We start from the raw sequence: 16,597 nt of genomic DNA on the forward strand, positions 1-16,597 counted from the left end.
GAAATCAATAAGCTGCAAGTGCACAACTGATCGATTGTAATATTTAGGGATCGAATCCACAGGGAATGAGATTCTTTTCTGCAAAAGTCTTTGAAAGAAATATGAAGTAAGGAAGTGTAGAATCAGACGATATTTTAAGGGGTTTTGGTGGTGTCTTTACAACGTAAAAACTAATCTAAACGGGAAAATACGAGAATCAAAATGACCTAATAATCAAACATAATAAAATCGACTAAAAACGAGAAAAACAATTAGACCTAAATTTCTTGAATAAAATCGGCTGAAATAAGAAAATACTAGACCTAAAAACTTAAATAAAATTGCTGGAAACATATAAAAATGAGATGCTGGGTTTTCAGGGAAATTCTCTACGATGCAAGCTTGCTTAAGACTCGTCAACATTCACAGTTCGCCCATAGGTAGGTTTCCACTCCTATGGTTGATCTAATATTCTCAAACTAGATCAGATTGTAGTTCACGACGCTACTCCCATACATTAGAAATAAGTTTAGAAGAAAAAGTTCTAGGATTCGGTTTAATTAGCTAATGGAATCTTCATCGAACATGTAGAGCCCCCATCGAAAATCCCTTAAACCCAACAATAAAACTACTCATACATGATTAAAGAAAGCAAAAACATTGCATTGAAAAGCTGTATTGAAATCGATATGGTAAAGGAACAAAAAGGGTTCAAGAGATAGATCTTTATCTCCCTAAACCTAAAACTAAAAAAATGAAAGACAAAAACTTAAAATCTGCTAAAAGAGAAATTGCATCTCGTCTAGGGTTCCTAAAACATGTAGTTATAGTGTTCAAATCATTTCTGGGCGTCACTTAGAGTTTCTCCAAATGAGGGAATCGACTTGGGCTTGAAAATGGGCTTCTAGGCCGGACAGACCAATCTCTGCGGTCGGAAAGGACGGTACATCTTGCTCTTCTCGTAACTTTTGGGTTCTCGTAACTTTTGGGAAGGACCGGTGCGTATTGGGTGTTGGCCGCGGTTAGGAATGCTTGCCGGCTTTTTTACGGGACATCTTGCTCTTGTCATAACTTTTTATTGAACAGTTGGATTGCCATGCTGTAAAGTGTGCTGAATAGCTGGCAGTTCCATCTTTAAGGTTTCCAAATTTAATCTGGATCAGACGGTGAAAACATAGAAAAAATATCTCAAAACGATCCATAAAAGTGGTCAAAATACGGTGTTATCAACTTCCCCAGGCTTAAACCTTTGTTTGTCCCTAAACAAAGCAAAAATCCAATCTGGTGAAGTGAAAACAAAAATAGGAAATGCAAAAATTTCAGAGACATGAACTCCTAAACTAGGACCAGAGATCGTACAACAATTCACAACTTAGTCTAGAAAATTCGAACCAAGAGACAAAAGATACTAGTCCACTTTTTCCGTCATGCAAAACTTAAACAAAATAAATCTTGATTCCAGTTAACTAGCTCTATACATTCATTAAGTGCAATAGTGAATTCTTATCAAAGAAATCATCCAGGGTAGACAGCGTTTGGCATCTAAGGGCTGTTTAAGTGGTGAAGTTAAAGTGTTTCGGGTTACCTGATGAATCTGGAGGATGCAAGATATTATTCAAAACCGCAAGATAGAGTGGATCTGTTGATGTCCACAATTTTCAGTCACTTCTTCTTGCCAAATGTTGTTGCATAATCATTCCTCTTTTGTTGTGAACAGTGATAACACCGTATTTGTACCCATTTTCACCATTGATTTCAAATGCTTTTTCAAAGGTTTAAGTCAGTTTTAGGAACTTTTATTATGATTTCAAAGCTCTTTTCAGAAAACTTAGGGAAAAAATGGCAAAATGGAAGAAATCCACATTTTTAGCTTAGAGTCAGACCGTCAGAAGTTCAGCCTCAAATGAAGACTTTCTCACTGTCCGATCCAGTTCAAATTTGGAGACATTCAAGAGGAGACAACTAGCTTACCATAGCACTTTACATCAAGAAGATCCAACGGTGCAATCAAAAGATACATGCAGAACAAGTTGACCAAATTCACCAGTCCTAAAAGACTCTCACCCGCGGCAAACAAGTGTTTTACCTGCTCCGGAAGACTTTCACCCCCGGTGGACCCATGACGAGCCACAAGAAGGCCCAACATCAAAGCCTATTTCGCCATTCGTCTTCAAAGAAGCCCTTAATGAGACCTGAAAGACCTTAGGACCTATAAATACATTCCTTAGCATTCCTAAACGGGTGTGTGCTCCTGTAATGAGATTTTGAGCCACCAATTTTTTTTTCTAGGGTTAGGCGATGGAGTAGGGGATTCTTCCCTGGATCCATTGTTCGTTCTCTTTTTTATCTAATTAGTTTTTTTTTTCTGTTTCATCTTATGCATTTTTTCATGTCTTTTATCATTCCTTGCATCATGTAGATTTGTCCCAGAGAGTCAAGTTTCTAAAGAGTCATCGATATGTACACATGTTCGATTAGGATTTCAAAGTTTCTAAATCATTTTCTGGATCTCATCTCTTCTAAGTTGTACATACTGCATGAGAGTAGATTCATCACCTATTCTCTGAGCCTAGGATCGATCAGAGCCACGAGAGTGATGTATCAGATCATCCATACCTAGCTTCAGAAGAACATAGTCGCTACAGGATTCGAGAGCTACCTGTAGAGAAGATGTGAGCAAACGAATTCAATAGTTAATGCATGATCTTATTCCTGGCATGGGAGCGAGAGTTATTTGTCAGATTTAAGTGATTAGTTGACTAAGATGGCGAGAGTTGGTTAATCATACACATGTTTATCCCAGTTCCATGCAGAGCCCAAAAGCTAATTGGAAATGCTTTGACATCGATTAGAGTAAACCAGAGAAGTCTAAATCGCCCACTATGAGTCTAGAGTCTATAGTTTGAGTCGGACACCCTTGAGATATTCTTTTGGCCACTCATTTGCATTGCATTTTATATCCCGTAACTATTAGATTAGGATTAGTTTAGGATCCGTAACCAAAAATCCCAAACCCCCATGAGTTTATGACTTTGCTTGCTCTCCTAGTTTGGTGTTTCCTTGCAGATTAGACATTTTCCCTGTGGATCGACACCCTAAGTCGTACAACGTATATCAGTGCACTTGCAGACACTAGGGTTTTATAAATTTTAAACTTTGTACCAATGGGCTCGCAAAAGACGATAACCCTGAGGCCCATCATCAAAGTTTTTGGCGCTGTTGCCGGGGAAGATATTAGTCGCTGAATGTTTAAACCCAGGAGGTTGAAGCCGCAGAAGACTATATATATGTCGAGTTTCTACCAAAACTCCATAGGAAATAAACCAAACTCATAAACACCCTAACTTTTTGTTTTTCTTCTTATTTTTTCTTCTGCTTTCCCTAGTTTCAGAATCCTTGAAATATGGATCATCCAAGAAGAAACCCTAATCCTGAGCGAAGGTTTTGCAACCTGTGTGAAGCTCCCTGCGTATGTGAATCCTCATTCAAGCGTGATTACAACCACATGGATCGGAACCCTCATTCGAACCACCACCAAGGAGACTCGCGAACTCCAAACCACCAAGATGAGCCCTATTCACCAGATCTGGTGAACCGTCGACCATCCCATCCCTTACCTCATCAGTTTCTGCATCAGAACACTGAGACTGATCGATTTAGGCTCTAACTGAAACGGTTAGAAGCTATGCTGAATCAATACCTTAACTTCCAAGTTGTTACCGAAGCCACCCTTGAAAAGAGGATCGATGATCTTACCAATTGTGTGAAATTGCTGGAAGAGGTGAACTACAAGGATATTTCTGCCCTAAAAGATAAAATAGAAACTTTTGAGGAAGAGCAACCAACACAGAAGTATGATATCCTTCAAGGGTCCATCGATGCCAAAGCTGCCTAGCTAGAGATCAAGGAAGCCAATGAGTTTGCTTCATGATACAAAGGAAAGACAGATGGTGAACTCCAAGAGATTGAATTTTGCCTAAGCAAGCTTGAGCACAAGAGAAAGGAAACCAGCTCTGACATAAAATATCTCTTTAAGTGCCAAGGAGACACAAACCATATGGTGAAGAAGATCTTTGAGAATCATAATAAGGATTCTATTGTTCATGATCAACAAAAACAAGAAAGAAGAAGAAAGAGGAGCAGCTGAGCAACCTTCGGAGCTCCCCACCGCGGCCGCGACAGCTTCACCCACGGCGGAAAGACACTTGGCCACGAGTGCAACACCGTCACCCGCGGAGGACCGCCCTTTTCTCCTAAGCTCGCAACACCAAGTCCCAGAGGATCCATAAGAGCATAACTCTCACATCCCATGCATGGTGATCTCAGAAAGTGAACCAGATGTCATAGATGTGGTGGATGAATCACCTAAGAAGATTGAAATGACCTATATAGATTCAATCATCTGTTTTGATGCAGCAAAGTTCTATTGTGACTCTTACTCTGCATTTAAAGCACCAGACCATCCACAGGAAATACCAGTTCGAACTCTGCACAAAGTTCAAGACAAAGGTCAATTTCTTATCTCTTGTGACATTAGGTGAAAGATTTCTTAATATTCTTTGTGATTCTGGAGCTTGCATTAGCATGATGTCCAAAGCTACTGCTTTGAGACTTGGCATTAAACACATTTCAAGTACCAAGACAAAGATTAGCTTAACAGATGATTCAAGTGCAACTCCAAGAGAGATAGCCCGAGACATTCCTGTAAGGATTGAAGATTGCATAACACCTGTCGATCTCTACATAGTGAAGACCAAAGATGACTTATATCCTGTTATCCTTGGATAGCCTTTCTTAGCAACTGCTGGAGTCATCATGGATTGGCCCAACTGGAGAGTTTCTTTTGCAAATATCGACAAGAACATCTTCTATGAAGCTACACCACTTAAGAGCAAAGGAGGAAAGCATAAAGCTCAGGCATTTGAAGCAAAAGAACTCTGGAGTGATGAAGAACCTGCAAGAGAGAACAAGAGGATTTCGAAAAAGACTTGTCTTTGGACAAGATCTTATTTGAACTAAGTCTTTTTCTTTGCAAAGTCTAGCTAAAGACTATAAACCAAAGCACTTGATGGGAGGCAACCCATTTAGGTACTTATTTATTTAATTTGATTTTCTTTTTCTATTAAAGTTTTATTTTTCTTATCTTATACAGGCCTTAGTATGCAATAAAAAAAAAGAGAAGAAAGGAGCTGACCGCGGCCGAGAGAGGTTCAGCCGCGGCCAGGAAGAGTTTTGCCGCGGCCACGACACCTTGACCCGTGGCCAGGCTCAGTCCGGCCACCCTTGGCCACTTCCACTTCTACCTTGATTCAAATCAATCCAAATTTGATCAAGCACCACTCCACATCAACCACCATCCACCATTCAACATCCTATTACCTCCACAACCACCTCACAATCCATCACCAACACCAAGTTTTTTTTCTCTTTAACTTTTAAATTTTCACGTACTCTATTTCTCATCCTTGCCTGATTTATTTCACACTGGGGGCAGTGTGATTTAAGTCTGGGGGAGGATTCCATCACTTGCTGACCATCTTTTCTTGCATGAGCCCTTGCATTATGCATTTTCTTTTACAGTTTTTTTTTGGTTTTCTTAAAACTTTTCAAAAGTCTTTTGAGTTTCAAAAAGTGTTTTCAGAGGTCAAATACGTATTGAGGGAATAAAGACAAAATTGATGATGATAACCAACCTGTCTGCTTCTACACCATCAGTTCATAAAAAGCTCTTTCAAGGTTTAGTATTAGACTAGGAGGTAGCTAGAGTACCTACACTACAAAATCCCACCAGAGGACTTATATTCATAGAGATCTTTTTTGACAGGATATACAAGCTCATTTCACTTGGAATGAATCTTGACATCAGATTTTCTCATCAATGGTTTTAAGAAGGCATCATGATATACATCCATGACCTCTTTACCTTATTGTTACCACTCTTTGTTGTCCTAGATGGCCAGTTCATCTTTAGCTGGTACCTTACCCTTAACTCAAACCTTCATGTTCAAACCTCATGCATTATCTTTTAAGTTTATGTCGACAGATATGTGCAAAAATGCCGGAGATGGAGGAAAAATAATTTTCAGTCACTCAAGAGAAGGACTGAATGAAACCGGAAGGAAGTGTACCATGCAACCTCAACAAGCCTCATGATGTCTCAACAAGCTCATTCTTAAAGGTAATTTCCGTGCTCCCTAAGACTCTAAGTCAAAAAAAAAGAAAAAGAAAGAAATGAAAGGAAACAAAGAGCCTAAAGAGTCTTAGAAGCCGAAATCATTTGAGCAAAGGCAATAGGTTTTCACTTAAGGAGTTATGTATTCACAACATGGACAAAAATCCAATTATGGGGAAGTTATAAGGAGAACCTGAAGAAAGAAGATCAGAAATCTTGAAGCAAGGACAATGTGACTGGAAATTGTGGGTATCAACAACTCCACCTCTCTTGCTGTTTTGCATAATATCATGTCTCTCCAGAAAAAGGTAACCCTAAACACATCAAGCCTCACCACTAAAAGCCTTTTGATACCTAGCCTTGAATGCCTTGTTTAATATCTTTTTGATGAGAATCACTGAAACCTTTAATGAATGTTAAGAGCTAGTTGACTGGAAGTTAGTTCTAAGTGTGTGGATTTTTACATGACGGATTAACGGATTAGTGATGTTTGTATGTTGGTGAGAATTATCTAGACTTGATCTGATTGATGCATTGTCCATAATTAAGGTCTAGAAGTATGGTTGCTGATATTTTTGAGTTCCCTGCAAATTCAGTTGATGATATTTTTCCAGATCAGATCTTGTTTTGTTTGAGGACAAACAAAGTCTAAGTCTGAAAAAGTTGATAACACTGTATTTGTACCATTTTCACTATTGATTTCAAATGCTTTTTCAAAGGTTTTAATCAGTTTTAGGAACTTTTATTATGATTTCTCTATATTTGTAGTTTCAAGTCTCTTATCAGGAAACTTAGGAAAAAAGATGGCAAAATGGAAGAAATCCACATTTTTAGCTCAGAGTCAGACCGTCTGATCCAGCTCAAATTTGGAGTCAGTCAAGAGGAGACAACCAGCTTTCCATATCACTTTAAATCAGGAAGATCCAATGGTGCAATCAAACGATACATGGACAACAAGTTGACCAAATTCACCAGTCCCGGAAGACTCTCACCCCCGGTGGACCCATGACGAGCCACAAGGCCCAACATCAAAGCCCATTCGGCCATTCTCCTTCAGAGAAGCCCGACATGAGACCTGGAAGACCTTATGACCTATAAATACATTTCTTAGCAGTCCTAAATGTGTGTGTGCTCCTGTAATGAGATTTTGAGCCATCAAACTTTGTTTTTCTAGAGTTAGGCGATGGAGGAAAGGGATTCTTCCCTGGATCCATTGTTCTTTCTCCTTTTTATCTAATTCGTTTTTTTATGTTTCATGTTATGAATTCTTTCATGTCTTTTAGCATTACTTGCATCATGTAGATTTGTCCCAGAGAGTTAAGTTTCTAAAATGTCATCGATAGGTACACATGTTCGATTAGGATTTCTAAGTTTCTATACCATATTCTAGATCTCATCTCTTCTAAGTTGTTCATACTGCATGAGAGTATATTCATGACCTATTCTCTAAGCATAGGATCGATCAGAGCCACGAGAGTGCTGTATCAGATTATTCATACCTAGCTTCAGAAGAACATAGTCGCTACAGAAGCCGAGAGCTACCTGTAGAGAAGATGTGAGCAAACAAATTCTATAGTTAATGCATGATCTTATTCCTGGCATGAGAGCGAGAGTTAATTGTCAGATTTAAGTGATTAGTTGATTAAGATGGTGAGAGTGAGTTAATCATACACATGTCTATTCCTGTTCTATGCAAATCCCAGAATATAGATGAAGATGAATCGCCCGGAAGCTAATTGGAAATGCTTTGACATCGATTAGAGTAAACCGGAGAATTTTAAATCGCCCACTATGAATCTAGAGTCTATAGTTTGACTCGAACACCCTTGAGATATTCTTTTGGCAACTCATTTGCATTGCATTTTATTTCCTGTAAATATTAGATTAGGTTTAGTTTAGGATCCGCAACCAAAAATCCTAAACCCCCATGAGTTTATAACTTTGCTTGCTCTCCCAATTTGGTGTTTCCTTGCAGATTATACATCTTCCCTGTGGATCAACACCCTAAGTGTTACAACATACATCTGTGCACTTGTAGACACTAGGGTTTTATAAATTTAAAACTTCGGACCAATGGGCTTGCAAAAGACGACAACCCTGAGGCCCATCATCAAACAGCTACTTCTCCCAGACTTAGATATTTTACGAGAATCAGAAAGGTGATCTCCAAGACTCATAATAATCAGACTCTAGCTTGCCTTAAGGATAAAATTCGATCATTTTAGACTTTTATTTCCATTCCTTGCTTATTATCAGTATTTGTTTTTTGAAAGAAGAAATGCCTTTTTCAGAGAGAGAGTCTAAATGACGAGATTATACAAAGATTTTGAAATTTTTCCAAGGAAACTGAGTTTTCTCCAGGTGTTGAATCCTTCCGGTAAAGTTTTGGCAAAATCGCAAGTCTCCGTCTTTGGTGACTGAAAACTGCGTCGTTCCTCTTTCTCTCTGAAGTTTTTGCACATACCTGCATATAGGACAATGAAAAACAAGAATGCATGTGGTTCGAAAGAAGTTGGGTTAAGGTGGGGAACTAGCTAAAGATGAACTAGCCATTCAGGATCAACAGAGAGTGGTAAAAAGGGTAAAGGAGTCTTGAATGTATGATTCGTTTCCATGGTCTAATGCTTCACTGATAAAATTAAGTCTATTTTGTTAAGTCCAGATAAAACAGAGCTAGTGTGCTCCTTCATCTAAATCGAAATCATTCAAATTCCTCTGGGGTACTTCGTTTCAAATGTGCTTAGCTGCTGCCTAGTCTAGTCCTAAATCATGAATGAGCAAGTCACTAGCAACAGTCTAGAAGCACACAATCAACTATCATTGATTCATGTTCACCATTCCCTTTAAAACGTATTTTGTTTTGAAACCGTTTTTGCAAAACTTTTTAACAAATGCCAAAAGTGTAGATAATGCTAGACTCATGAAAGAAAAATGGTTAGAAAGGGATGAAATCCTCCTCCAGACTTAAATCATACTGTCCTCAATGTGAAAGAATTCGAGATTGGATGAGAAAAATGCATAGATATATTGAAATAGGTAAGCCAAAGGGAACTTATCTGGATTCGGGATGATGATGGGAATGAACCGGATCGATTCGGGAAGATGCAGGAAGGTGATAAATGGTGATGGGAGGTGGCGGGAAGTGATGGATGGGGTGGAATGGGACTTGGTGAGGTGGATTGAGGTGAAGTGGGTGATTTGGGGTCGGAAGGTCATGTGAACGACCATTGCCCGCGGTCCGGACTTACGCGATCGCGGAGAAGCTATGCCTGGTCGCAGCTAGGAATTTGGTGCCGTAGTCGATGCTTCCATTCCCACGGTTTGAATATACGCGACGGCGGAGACTTAATTGCGGCCTATTTCCTGCTTCTTCTTGGTTCCTGATGGGCCGAGCAGTCGAAAACCATCATTTTTTTTTGTTTTTTTTTTCTGGTTTTTTGATTTTTTTTTTTGGCTTTTTTGATGTATAGGAAACACCTGAAACTAAGAAAAAGAAAAAGACCAATAGAAAAAGAAATAAAAAATCCTAAAGAAAACAATACCTAAATGGGTTGCCTCCCATTAAGCGCTTATGGTTTAAGTCGTTTAGCTCGACTTGGTGTAGGAAGTGGCTTAGTCCGATGAAGAAGACCTTGTACTAAGACAAGTCTTTTTTGAAATATCTGTGTTTTGTTTAGCAGGTTCTTCGTCACTCCAAAGTTCTGCTTTGAACACCTCTGTTGCAGTGCGTTTTCCTGCATTGCTGTTGTACAAGACAGCTTCCGTGAAGACATCCTTGTCGATATTAGCAAATGAAATCCTCCGGTTCGGCCACTCTATGATGGCTCTGAAAGTTGCTAGAAAAGACCATCCGAGAATCACTAGATGTGTTGCGTCTCTGGTCTTGACAATGTAGAAGTCAACAGGAGCGATGCAATCTCCTATCATCAAAGGAATGTCAATAGCTACTCATTTAGGTGTTGCACTGGAACCATCAGCTATGTTTATCTTCTTTCTGGTCCTCCGCAGGTGCTTAGTACCAAGTCTCAAAGCAATTGCCCTGGACATCATGTTGAGGCAAACTCCAGAATCACAAAGCACATTGTTAAACATTTCACCTCTAATCGAACAAGAGATGAGAAACTGATCTTGACCTTCGATTTTGTGAAGTGTTTGAACAGGTCTAACTCTTCTGGCACAATTAAACAAATCTTCTATTTCAGGAATGTATTGCTTGCTCTCACAGAAGTAGTGGCCGATCATGAAGTCTTTACAAGCTCTGGCATAGGTGCTTCCTTCTGGCAAGCTTCAAACTACATCATTGAACTCATCAAGCTTTTCCTTGCTGATTTTGTTCGTGTAGTATCTGCATTCTTCAGGTCTTTGAAGGTAAATTGAGTAAACTGCAGCATCAGGTGATGTCCTGGGAAAAGATATGCTTCTGCCTCTCCCAAAGTAAGTTCGGATATCCTCCTTTGTCTCTTTGCTGTACCTAAAGAAAACTTGCAAACAGCCAAGCTCCCACACATCATCGAAACCTTTATAAAGAGAGGTTGTCTTTACAAATTTGTTGAACTCCATGAGTCTTTCTCTAGAGATTGGTGAGCCTTGTTCCACCAATCTATCTGGATTGCCCCCATCTATGAATAAATAATAGTCTTCGTCTTCAAGATATTGTCCTTCACAATCATCTTCATAAGCTAAAACTATGTTTCATGGTAGTACCTTATCTTCTTCTTGAGATGTTTTGGAGCTGATGGTGTACACTGCTTGCTCGAGAAAAGAAGTTCTAACCATCCCAGCAGATGCATCAGATGAACACTGGCCTGTAAGAGTAGAGGAAAGCTGAGGTGAATTTGGCCGACGATTTGAGCGGGTGAAAGAGGCGCGACCGCGGTAGAAATGCTAGTGGCTGCGGGTGGGAGCTGCGCGACCGCGGCTAAAGGACTGTTGGCCGCGGTCGCGAGAGGTGCGACCGTGGACTGGAGGCTCCAAGGTGGTTCTGTTGTTTCACCCTCTCCTTTTTCCTTCTAAGTGGTTTTCTGGGTCTTCCGGTTCTGTGTGCTCTTCTCTTTCGTCAAGATCATTGTTGAGAAGTGTTGAATCATGCACTCCATGCTCTTGCATAATCTTCTCAACCTTTTCTTCGGCTTCATCAAGAGCATAGACCACTTTGTCTATGGTGGAGTCTATCTCATCTGCCTTGTCTCGAACCTTGTGTACTCCATCCCATAGTTCTTCCACGTAGGAGTAAGTCTGGTTGTTATGATCATTGATAGTTTCTTCTACTTCATCATATTTGATCTCTAGGGTGCGAATGTTGCCGTTAGCTTTACGAATGTTGACTTCATTCTCTCCAAATTGCTCTTTGCTTACCTGAGTTTCAATGGACTTGATTTGAGCTGAGAGATCTTCAAACTTTTTATTGAAGTTGATGGACATACTATCAATCCTCTCATGAAGGACGGCCTTAGAGATTGATTGATCCTCAATGAACTACTCGATCGTGGCTTCAAGCTGCTCCAATCGATTACTGATCTGGACGTTCTCATCCTGGTGGAGGATATGGTGAGGTAGGCGATGAACAGGGTTTACCATAGGAGGTGCGTAGTGGTCGTCCAGGTATGATTGGTTGTTCGGATTAGAGTTTCGAACAGAGTTGAAGAAGTAGCGTTTGTATTGCTCTTTTCTGCGTCTGGTGGCTTGAGGAGTGTTGTAAAAACCTTCCTCGTAGTAGGGATTTTGATTTATAGGGTCCATTGCTTCAAGAACTGAAACAAAGAGAACCAAAAACAAAAATAAATAGAAAAAGGGTTTTAGAGTCGATTTACCAACCTTTCTTAGGGGTTTACAGAAAAGGAAACGCGTGCCTTCCCCGGTACCGGCGCCAAAAACTTGATGCAGGTGGGTGTGTGAGGGTGTCAACTTTTATCATAATGAAATCAATAAGCCGCAAGTGCACAACTGATAGATTGTAGTACTTAGGGATCGAATCCATAGGGAAGGAGGTTTTTTTCTGCAAAAGCCTTCGAAAGAAATATGAAGTAACGAAGTCTAGAACCAAACGATATTTTAAGGGGTTTAGGTGGCGTCTTTAAAGTGTAAAAACTAATCTAAACGGGAAAATACGAGAATCAAAATGACCTAATAATTAAACTTAATAAAATCGACTAAAACGAGAAAAACGACTAGACTTAAATTACTTGAATAAAATCGGCTGGAATAAGAAAATACTAAACCAAAAAACTTAAATATAATCGCTGGAAAACTTATAGAAATGAGATGTTGGGTTTTCAAGGAAATTCCCCGGAAATATACTTTCGCAACACCAAGGATCAAGATCAGATTGTAGTTCATGACGCTACTCCCATTCATTAGAAATAAATTTAGAAGAAAAAGTTCTAGGATTCGGCTTAATTAGCTAATTGAATCCTCATCGAACATGTATAGCCCCCATCGAAAATCCCTTAAACCCAACAATAAAACTACTCAGACATGATTAAAGAAAGCAAAAACATTGCATTGAAAAGTTGTATTGAAATCGATATGGTAAAAGAACAAAAAGGGTTCAAGAGATAGATCTCTACCTCCCTAAACCTAAAACTAAGAAAATGAAAGACAAAAACTTAAAAGCTGCTAAAAGAGAAATTGCATCTCATCCAGGGTTCCTAAAACATGTATTTATAGTGTTCAAGTCATTTCTGGGCGTCACTTAGGGTTTTTCCAAATGAGAGAATGGACTTGGGCTTGAAAATGGGCTTCTATGCCGGACAGACCAATCTCCGCGGTCGGGAAGGACAGGACCGATGCGAATTGGATGTTGGCTGCGGGTAGAAATGCTTATCGGCTGGTTTACGGGCTAGCTTGCTATTCGTGTAACTTTTGATTGAACCGTTGGATTGTCATGGTGTAAAGTGTGTTGGAAATCTGGTAGTTTCATCTTTAAGGTCTCCAAATTTTAGTTGTATCAGACGGTGAGAAGGTATTCATTTGAGGGTGAACTTCTGACGGTTTGACTCTGAACTGATATCTGGTCTTCTATCCATTTTTGTTAAGTTTTTTCCTAAGTTTTTTGAAAAGAATTTTTAAACTACAAATACTTGAAAAAACATTTAAAATCAATAGAAAACATAGAAAAAATATCTCAAAACGATCCATAAAAGTGATGAAAACATGGTGTTATCAGCGATGCATTGCATTTATCGCTGCACTATCATACATTACATTTATCGCTGCACTATCATACATTACATTGTTACTAGAATCAGAGTACGGATGTGAAATTTACGGCTTTTCCAACAAGAATTGAGTAATTAAGCATATATTAGTCTCTTCATTGCATGTGTACATTAGAAGCTGTCTCAGTCGTTGCTTAGAGATCTTTCTAAGCTATCTTGCTTAGTGAAATGGGTAATTGTGCATTGTGATTTCATGACATCAATTCATGTATACTTTATAAAATGTTGGATTATGTAAATTAGTTTGTGGATACCACTAAGGCCTTGTATTGAAATAATTCCAGTTTAAAGCTTGTGATTGTTGGGGTTGGTTTCCACCCTCAACAAGTTTACTCACTTCTAAAAAGACTAAGTGTTTGAGATATTATGTCTAGTTATGTCTGATCTGAGCTGGGCTTTCTTTTTGATGGGTCGAGCCCTGTTGAGCTACAAGTTGGGCCGAGCCGCGAAAAAGAGCAACTGTGCCAAGCCTTGTTGAGGTGTGAGTTGGGCCGAGCCGCGGGAAAGAGCAAGTGGGCCGAGCTGAAAAGAAAATGGAGGGTGAGCTGCATCGCAAGACGTGTGGGCTGAGCTAATTGATATTCGATGGCTAACAGGCCTAGCCGCAGAGGATGAAGCCCGGCCAAAAACCCTAGGCAAAATGTTAAGGCGGCGGCTGCACGAGGCGATAAGGAAATATTTCGAAAATCTCTTCCAAGATTCTCGGCTAGGCGGTTCATAGACTCTGTATAAATAGTCGCTGTAAACAATTCACTATGTAACTTTTCACGACCCTAAGCAATAAGACTAAACACTTTTCAAAGCAATAAAAACATTCTTTCGATCTTACTGTTCTTGCGATAAACCCTAGAAATTTCAGATCCCTTAAGTTTTCCTTAACAAATTTTTGGTTGTGCGAGTTTTGGCTCACACAATTTGGCGCCGTCTGTGGGGACATCAAAATTTCTTACTCTAAAATCGATAAGACTTTAAGATACGAAGAACATGGCGAACAACACTTCCGACAACGAGAACAACAACAACAACAGCACAGAGAAGGACCCTCCACCACCAAGCACGACGACAACAACCACCAAGGCCTAAGAAAAGATGCGGAACATGCTGGCCACGTTGATGAGGAAGATCAACGAGTAGGATAAGAGGAACAAGGCGATCACGGAGAGACTCGACGAGATAACAACTGAAAGACGGCATCCGACGTGGAGAGCCGGGATCTTTGATCCAACAGATGGAGTCAGGAGATGCTTCGACTTCTTGACGCGTGCAGGAGAAACCGGCAGTGGCGCAAGAAATCCCATGGCTCCGCCAATGTTTCACTCCCTCGATGAGCAAACCCAGCAGCGACTCGTGTCAACATAACCGAGCCGCCTCCACTTCGGCGAAAATCAAAACGGCTCGGAGGAGAGAACGAAGCTGACATAATCAACGTGGACGCCCAACAGAATGATGGTACCAAAAACTTGCAGCAAAGCGGCTCGGCTCGGCAGAATGAGTCAAGAAGAGCTCGCCTCGGCGCATAATGGCATCCAAACTGACTGAGTCACCGACCCAACTCGCGACAACTATCCAATTGAAGAAGAGGAGAACCTTCAATGGGTCGAGCAGGCGGAGTACGAAGACGAGCCGAGGATAGAAGATCAGGAGCGACCTCGTCCACAAGACTGACCCGCACACAGACCCGGGAGATGGAAGAATTGCAAGCCTCAATGGCTCGAACAGTGGCAGAGATACGCGCCATGAAGTCTCAAGTACATAACGCGATAAGTGCCGCGCCGGAGATTGATGGAATGCTCAAAGAAACTCAAAGAACTCCATTCACAGCGAGAATCACGGAGGCTAGGATCCCCGAACCAGGGAAAGTCAGAATCTCATTTTATGAAGGCACGACTGACCCAAAGGCACATATCACGGCATTTCGCATAGCGATGGGACGAGCCTTCACAAGGAATGCCCCCAATCTGATCGAGCAGGAGAAAGATGCCGGTTACTGTTTGCTGTTTGTAGAACATCTCAAGGGAGCCGCACTAGAATGGTTCTCAAGACAGGAGCGCAACTCAATCAACAGTTTCCAACAGCTCTCCGCTTTATTCCTTAACCAATACTCGATGTTCATGGACCGAGGAACCTCCGACGCTGACTTATGGACATTATCTCAAGGACCGAACGAACCGCTTCGGGATTACATGGCAAGGTTCAAAGCTGTTGTGTCCAAAGTAGAAGGAATAAGTAACAAAGCCGCCTTTGAAGCCCTAAAGCGATCCCTGTGGTACAAATCAGAGTTTCGACGGGAGATGGTGCTGAACATGCCGCAAACAATCCTGGACGTTCTTTATCGATCATCGGACTTCATCATGAATGAGGAAGAAATGAAGAATTTAGACGAGCAGTACGAACCGACGAAAGCAGCAATCCGGAGCTCGATTTTAACTCCGGATCTGAAGAAATACTATCACTAAAAATGCATCGTGACAAACATGAACTACGGGACGGCTTGATCCCTGTAAAGGGTACGTAGGCAGCCCGTCCTCGGACGGATTCAGCTGTCCCCCTTCCTAAAAGGGGGGGGGAGTAGGTACGTATACACCATACTTACACCATTTCTTAAATTTTTAGCTCGTCAAGTTAGGTATCTCTAGATTTATTTCACTTTGTTTTTTTTTCGTTCATTTGCTTTCACTTCGGCTAGTTTTCATTCACTTGCTTTCACTTTGACTAGTCTTTTATTCACTTGTTTACGTCGGCTAAACTTTTTACTTGTTTTACAAAGCACTTTATTTGCATTGATCTTGCATTGCTTTGACAAAGTTCTACTTTGGTATCCAAACACCGTACGCCTCGTCTCGTTGCTGGCCACAACGAGACAACAAACACAAAGTTCTCTAAACGGACTTTTACCACCTTTCCTAGGACGAGGGTGCAAGTTACATCCTCTATGGATAAAAATTAAGCGCGCTATACAAATTCCTGACCAAAAATGTATCGGTCGCCACAGTTCACTATCGCACACGAGATTATAAGTCGAGACTACATCGCATTCTCTAAAACCGAAGTGAACTCTTGAAACCCGGAAAAACACAATAACCCTCTCGGGAATGCCGGTATATAGTCGTATTCTGACACTATCCGCCTGAACTTTTACCTCGATGAGAAATTCAAGTCTCACACCTCAGTAAGCAAAAACAAGCCCTAGTTAAACACCTCGGTAACAAAGCCTAACCCTTCCTCACGA

Source organism: Eutrema salsugineum, unplaced genomic scaffold (assembly GCF_000478725.1).
Source record: "Eutrema salsugineum unplaced genomic scaffold, Eutsalg1_0 scaffold_11, whole genome shotgun sequence".
Taxonomy (NCBI): domain Eukaryota; kingdom Viridiplantae; phylum Streptophyta; class Magnoliopsida; order Brassicales; family Brassicaceae; genus Eutrema; species Eutrema salsugineum.